Genomic DNA, 8173 nt, shown 5'->3' with positions numbered 1-8173 from the left:
ATTGAATAACTTTTTTGTTTCTGTCTTCACGGAGGAGGACGTGAATAATTTGCCGGGTGTTAGAGATGGAAAGGTGGTAGGACTGGAGGGTCTTAATGACATTACTGTTACTAGAGAGGCGGTGCTCGACAGACTGGAGGGGCTGATTGTGGACAAGTCCCCAGGACCGGGTGGAATGCATCCGAGGGTTCTGAAAGAAATGGCGGAGGTGATAGTGGATGCCTTGGTGGTTATTTTCCAGACGTCGCTGGATTCCGGGGAAGTGCCGGATGATTGGAAAACGGCTAATGTTACGCCGTTGTTTAAGAAGGGTGCCAGGCAAAAGGCGGGGAATTATAGGCCGGTTAGTTTAACGTCTGTGGTAGGTAAAATGTTAGAATCTGTCATTAAGGAGGAAATTGCGAGGCATCTTGAAGGGAATTGCTTGATAGAGCAGATGCAGCACGGTTTCATTAAAGGGAAGTCGTGTCTGACAAATTTACTGGAGTTCTATGAGGATGTGTCTAGGGCGGTGGATAGAGGAGAGCCGGTGGATGTGGTCTTTCTAGATTTTCAGAAGGCGTTTGACAAAGTACCTCACAAGAGGTTATTGCAGAAGGTCGCGGGACATGGAGTTGGGGGTAGGGTGTTAGCGTGGATAGAGGATTGGTTGTCAAATAGGAAACAGAGAGTGGGGGTCAACGGGTGCTATTCGGATTGGCGGATGGTGACTAGTGGAGTGCCCCAGGGGTCGGTGCTGGGGCCTCAGCTTTTTACCATTTATATAGATGATCTGGAGGAGGGAACCGAGTGTAGGGTGTCGAAATTTGCTGATGACACCAAGATTGGGGGAACGACAAATTGTGCGGAGGGTGTGGAGAGTCTGCAAAAGGATCTAGATAGGCTGGGCGAATGGGCCAGGAAATGGCAAATGGAATTTAATGTTGGCAAGTGTGAGGTGGTCCACTTTGGTAGGAAGAATGGTAGGAAGGACTATTACTTACGGGGTGAAAAACTGCAGCAGGCGACGGTGCAGAGGGACCTCGGGGTCCTTGTGCATGAGTCGCAAAAACCCAGCTTGCAGGTGCAGCAGATGGTCAGGAAGGCAAATGGGATGCTGGCCTTCATAGCGAGGGGGATTGAATATAAAAGTAGGGAGGTCTTGCTGCGGCTGTATAGGGCATTGGTGAGGCCGCAGCTGGAGTACTGTGTGCAGTTTTGGGCGCCGCACCTGCGCAAAGATATTTTGGCCTTGGAGGGAGTGCAGAGGAGGTTTACTAGGCTGATACCGAAGTTGAGGGGGTTGAGCTATGAGGAGAGGCTGAATAAACTGGGCTTGTACTCGTTAGAGTTTAGAAGAACGAGGGGAGATCTCATTGAGACGTATAAGATGATGAATGGGATGGATAGGATAGAGGTGGAGAGACTCTTCCCGCTCAAAAAAGACAGTAGGACTAGGGGGCACAGCCTCAAGATAAAAGGGGGGCGGTTTAGAACGGAGTTGAGGAGGAACTTCTTCACTCAAAGGGTGGTGAATCTCTGGAATTCTCTGCCCGTTGAAGTGGTGGAGGCTGCCTCGCTAAATATTTTTAAGACGCGGGTTGATGGGTTTTTGATAAGAGAGGGGATTAAGGGTTATGGGGAGAAAGCGGGAAAGTGGAACTGAGCGGCGACAGATCAGCCATGGTCTTGTTGGGTGGCGGGGCAGGCTCGGGGGGCTGGATGGCCTACTCCTGCTCCTATTTCTTATGTAGCAGCCAGACTGGTGGAGCTGATGTATTCTCACACAATCAATCGAGAATAGTTGTAGACAACTACTCAGAATTCTCTTTTGGCCAAAAGATAAAAGATTTGAGCTACAACAGTCACCTTAGCAGTACAAATTCTCTTCAAGTTGAGGATTCCACAAAGAATAATGCTTCCATGAAAGTGAATTCATCTCCAGATAATTTACAGGATTCAATATCATTACCACGTTACTGAAGTGCACATAGGTTTACAGAAAAACATCCAGTCAAGAGAACCTTCTATGACATGCTGAGACTCAAAGGAAGACCCAAACCTTGGTCATTCCAATCTACACCTTTCATGGCTGACATGAAATTGCTTGAAGAGCTGTTAAAATGGAAGAAAGTACAAGATACTACCTCTCCAAATGACCAGGACGAAGACAGCCAACAACTTATGATGCACAGATAAAAAGGAGACAAGCAAGATGAAGAGTTCTTATACTCTCATCAGGATTGGCCAGACAACATAGGCCAAAACTCACTGTTGCAGTATCAGGAGATGACATCTCCATAGAAAATGTCGTCCTACTCGCCAAATCTAGAATAATCATACCCTAATAATAGGGTTAGATTTTCACCAGAGGATACACAAAAAGTACAAGAAATTCTCTAAATGACCGGGACAAAGATGGACAAAAACTTACTCTGATGCACAGGCAAAAGGTTGATACTTCGAGAAGCTTGACAAATCTATACCTTGGTTTTTGAAAGTACAAACTGTATACGTAGAGGACCCAGCCAGCATAGGTTGTCAGTGAAGGTCATACATAGAGACCAAAATCAGTAAGTAATTGTGAAAGAGCAGATTCCATGTCCGAACTACATCGGAGCTAGAAAAGCAGAAAAGAACATTAACAGTACCAGCAGCATCACTAAACGGAGAGATAACATCACTAACAAATGACATTAGCAACATCAGCTCCTAGAATATCAGGAGCACAGTTTGTGAAGCTGCCAACTCTCCAAGGCACAACATCATACCACCAGCTATAAACCCTAAATGGAAATAGGAAATTTAAATTTAAATTTAAAATAGGAAGCAAGCTATAAGAGGTATCCAGTTTATTTATAAAAGTGGATTGTTACGCTTTAATTTGAAAAAAGTTAAAGATTGGCATTGTTATATTGATAGAGGCAATATGTGAATATTATTGTAATATTATTCATAAATGAATACATTGTACATGAGTGGTGCATCTTTCTGCTGCACTGCATTCAGGTGCTGAGCAACATTGCATCAGTCCACCAGCCACACGGAGAGCTATAAGAGATACAATTGATGAAGCTCCAGTATTTCAATTTTGAAACATGATTATTTCTTGACACAAAAGGTAGGATTTTCCGACCACACTCGCCCTAAAACCAGAAAACTCTACCCAAGGTCAACAGACCTTTGCGTGGTCCACTTCCCTTGCCTGCTATGATTCCTGTGGTGGGCGTGACAGGCAAGCTCTGTCCCCAAGAGTCTTAAGGTTGGCAATACAGCTGGCATACATATGTTAATGCAAGTTTAGATAAATTGATTTCAGTATTTACTGATTATGTTACTGGATGAGTAATACTCTCAGGAATAGATAAATTATTCAGGTTGGGATGTGCCCAAAGGCCATTGGAGGGAAGGATAGGCAGACATTGCAGAGGCTCCGCTCAAAACCATCCACTTCTCAAGAGAGTGGTACAAGAGCATTATTGGATTATAAATGTTACACCCTGTTCAAAGAATAAACTCTGCAATTTTCCCATGATCAATGTTAGGCTGACTGGCCTGTAAGTGCTAAGAGAAATTAATTGATACTAAAAAAATTAGGCATGGGGAGCAGGGCAAATAAATGAAAGGTAAAATTCGTTGGGCTAACTTTTTTTAAAAAAATGAAGTAACAATGAGAATTGATGAGTGCAGCATTTTCTTCTATTTATTCTTTTCTTAAGATGGCTAGGCTAGCATTTATTGACCATTCTTAAGTTGCCCTGGAGAAGATGGTGGTGAGCCCACTACTTGAACTTCTGTAGTCCCACAATACTGTTAGGAAGGGTATTCCAGAATGTTAACTTTAATGAAGGAACAGCCGTATAGTTCCAGATTAGACGCTCTGTGGCTTGGAGGGGGAATTTGCAGGTAGTGGCATTTCGATGTATCTGCTGCCCTTATTTTTCTAGATAGTAGAAATCACTGGTCTGGGAAGGAGCCATGGAGAATATATCTTGCAGATGGTGCACATTGGCACCCTATTCCACCACCCACAGTGGCAGCAATCAAGTGAGCTGCTTTGTGTTGAGCTTTGAGTGGAAAGTATTCCATTGCACTCCTTGTCGACCGTACACAGAATTAGGCAGTCAGGCAGAGAGTTGCTCACCTCAGAGCTCCCAGCCTCTGACCTGCTCTTGTAGTCTCAGTATTTAAATACTGGTCCACTTCAGTTTCTTGTCAAAATAAAACCCAAGGACTGCACTGGTGGGGGCGTCAGTGATGGTAATGCCATTGAACGTCAAAGGGAGGTAGTTCCATTTGGGGGGAATACAAAACCAGTTTGGCCCATCAGTCTTAGAGGTTCCTAGGTGTGGTCAGTTCGTAGTACACTAGCCTCTGAATCGCAATGTTCCGGGTTGCACTCCAACGCGAGTACAAAAAGAAAAATCAACACTGACACTCCAGGGCAAAACTGAAGGAACATTGCACTCTGTCTGAGGTGTCATCTTTTGGATGAGACATTATACTGAGGCCCCATCTGTCTGTTGTGGATGTAAAAGATTACATGGCACTATTTCAAAGAGTAAGAGAGTTATCACCAGGCAAGTTTATCCCACAATCACCATCAGAAAAACAGATAATCTGATCATCACAAACCCCATAAAACACAGCAATGTGATGGAGTACAAATTAGCTGCAGCATTTTTGATTGTCACGACACTTCAGAAAATATTTCACTGGCTGTAAATGCTGTGAAAATGTCTAGTGGTTGCAAAAAAAAATGCTATGCAAATCTGTGTTGAAAAGCCAAACTAAAATTCACTTGCATTAAAAATCGATACAAAAAATACCTTCACCTTAAGGACTGCAGCAATTTGATAAAGGCATGTAGCCACCAACTTCATGCTAACTGGCAGAGGGGATATTCTCAGTACCAGTCAACTGGGAGGCAGTCAATCAAGGGTGGCAGCCTACCTGCTAGTTGCTAGCCCAACTAGTGATAGTGACCACAAATTGGTTACATTTACATTAGTGATGGAAAGGGATAGGTGTATACCGCAGGGCAAGAGTTATAGCTGGGGGAAAGGAAATTATGATGCGATTAGGCAAGATTTAGGATGCATAGGATGTGGAAGGAAGCTTCAGGAGATGGGCACAATTGAAATGTGGAGCTTGTTCAAGGAACAGCTACTGCATGTCCTTGATAAGTATGTACCTGTTAGGCAGGGAGGAAGTGGTTGAACAAGGGAACCGTGGCTTACTAAAGATGTTGAATCGCTTGTGAAGAGGAAGAAGGAGACTTATGTCAAGATGAGATGAGAAGGCTCAGTTAAGGTGCTTGAGAGTTACAAGTTAAAACAGAACACAACACCAGCTTAAATTCCAAACAGGTTTATTTGTAGCAAAAGCCGCACGCTTTTACAAGTTACCAGGAAGGGCCTAAAAAGAGAGCAAAGAAGAGCCAGGAGGGGATATGAGAAGTCTTTGGCAGGTAGGATCAAGGAAAACCCTAAAGCTTTCTATAGGTATATGTCAGGAATAAAAGAATGATTAGGGCCAGTCAAGGACAGTAGTGGGAAGTTGTGCATGGAATCTGAAGAGATAGGAGAGGCACTAAATGAATATTTTTCATCAGCATTCACAGAGAAAAAAGACAAATGTTGGCTAGGAGAATACTGAGATACAGGCTATTAGACTAGACAGGATTGAGGTTCATAAGGTGGTGTTATCTATTTTCATACTTTCCAGAATTGCTAAGTCCTCTGGGCTGGATGGGATTTATCCTAGGATGCTCTGGGAGGCTAGGGAGGAGATTGCAGAACTTTTGGCTTTGATCTTTAGGCCATTATTGTCTACAGGAATTGTGCCAGAAACTGGAGGATAGCAAATGTTGCCCCCTTATTCAAGAAAGGGAGTAGAGACAACCCTGGTAATTATAGACCAGTGAGCCTTACTTCTGCTGTGGGCAAAGTTTTAGAAAGGATTAAAAGAGATACAATTTATCATCATCTAGAAAAGCAATCATTTGATTAGGGATAGTCAGCATGGTTTTGTGAAGGGTAGGTCGTGCCTCACAAACCTTACTGAGTTCTCTGATAAAGTGACCAAAAAGATGGATGAGGGTAAAGCAGTTGATGTGATGTACATGGATTTCAGTAAAGCATTTGACAACATTCCCCACAGTAAGCTATTGCAGAAGATAGAGGCGTGGGATTTAGAGGGATTTAGTGGTTTGGATCAGAAATTGTCTAGCTGCAAGAATTCAGATGGTGGTAGTTGATTGGAAATGTTCATCCTGGAGTTCAGTTACTAGTGATGTACTGCAAGGATCTGTTTTGGGATCACTGCTGTTTGTCATTTTTATAAATGACCTGGATGAGGGCATAGGAGGATGGGTTAGTAAATTCGCAGATGACACTAAAGTCAGTGGAGTTGTGGACAGTGTGGAAGGATGTTGCAGGTTACAGAGGCACATAGATAAGCTGCAGAGCTGGGCTGAGAGGCAGCAAATGGAGTTTAATGCAGGAAAGTGTGAACTGATTCACTTTGGAAGGAGTAACAGGAATACAGAGTACTGGGCTAATGGTAAGTTACTTGATAGTGTAGTTGAGCAGAGAGATCTTTGTGTCTATGTGCATAGATCCCTGAAAGCTGGCACCCAGGTTGCTAGGGTTGTTAAGAAAGGTGCACGTTGTGTTAGCTTTTATTGGGAGAGGGATTGAATTTAGGAGCCATGAGGTCATGTTGCAGCTGTGCAAAACTCTGGTGCGGCCGCACTTGGAGTATTGCGTACAGCTCTGGTCGCTGCATTATAGGAAGGATGTGGAAGCATCGGAAAGGATGCAGAGAAGACTTACCAGGATGTTGCCTGGTATGGTGGGAAGGTCTTATGAGGAAAGGTTGAGGGACTTGAGGCCATTTTCGTTAGAGGCAGACAAGATGATCAGAGGATTAGATAAGGTGGACAGTGAGAGCCTTTTTCCTTGGATGGAGATGGCTAGCATGAGGGGACATAGCTTTAAATTGATGGGTGATAGATATAGGACAGATGTCAGAGGTAGGTTCTTTACTCAGAGTAGTAAGAGTGTGGAATGCCCTGCCTGCAACAGTAGTGGATTCACCAACATTAAGGGCATTTAAATGGTCATTGGAGAAATATATGGATGATGTTGGAATAGTGTAGGTTAGATGGGCTTTAGATTGGTTTCACAGGTCAACACAGAGGCCAAAGGGCCTGTACTGCACTGTAATGTTCAATCAGGTAGAGCTTTCTGCTGCAGAAGTTATAAGGAGGGGCACAACTGAACAGCAGCAAAGGCAAAAGATAAATTTTTTTAACGTGCTAGGGTCCAGGAGACAGGTCCTGCAATTGTAGAGGTGAACCTTGCAACAGCAGTGTTTGGGGTCATCAACACATCCTTCCATGGTCTATGGAGTTTCAGAAAGGAATGCTTCCCAAGCTACTTGGAGGGCACCTAGGCAGTATCCCAATATGGTGGGTAGCCATTCTGAGGCTTGCAAGAACCTGGCATCAAGTAGGCCAATTAGATGGCTCAGAGGTTGCTGAGTTTCTGCCATTCTCACCATTTGGTATAGATGGCTTCAAATTCTCAAAATTTGGAAGATAACCATTTTTGCGGCTTATTGAGTCTGCAACAGAGCATTTTACCCAACTGTTTATCATAACCTATTACTCCCATTTTTATGTCCATTTTTGATGGCAACTACTGATAATTAGTTTGTTTTCCCTATTTACAACCTTAGACAAATCTTGATTCTTTAATTGTTCCATTGCCACCCCCTCTGGTCTTGTAACATTACCTATTGTTATTTCACCTTCTACCCAATTAACTTTTCCTTTTATTCTCCTTCCCTCCAACTACTTGCTTAACATCTATTTCATTCGAACTGGGAGAGATAGACGCAAGCTTAGCAACTAGGAATGTGAAATCACTCACCACCCAATGCTGCTAGATCTGCTGAATATTTCCAGCATTTTGTATTTTCATTAGTGGCAAAATAGGACAGCCAACTCAAAATAAAATATAGTTCAAGCTGTCCCCTACAGCAAGTAACCAGTTACTTACAATTAACTTAGTGTTTTTGGCATGAGTCATCACTTAGATATGGCAGAATACACAAAGATTTATTTAACATTAGCTTCCCTGATATCAGGCTCCTTCAAATGAAAAAGGTTTACAAGAGTTGTACTTGA

Source organism: Carcharhinus amblyrhynchos, chromosome 8 (assembly GCF_965287045.1).
Source record: "Carcharhinus amblyrhynchos chromosome 8, sCarAmb.v2.hapA, whole genome shotgun sequence".
Lineage (NCBI taxonomy): Eukaryota > Metazoa > Chordata > Chondrichthyes > Carcharhiniformes > Carcharhinidae > Carcharhinus > Carcharhinus amblyrhynchos.
This window is presented reverse-complemented; position numbering follows the sequence as displayed.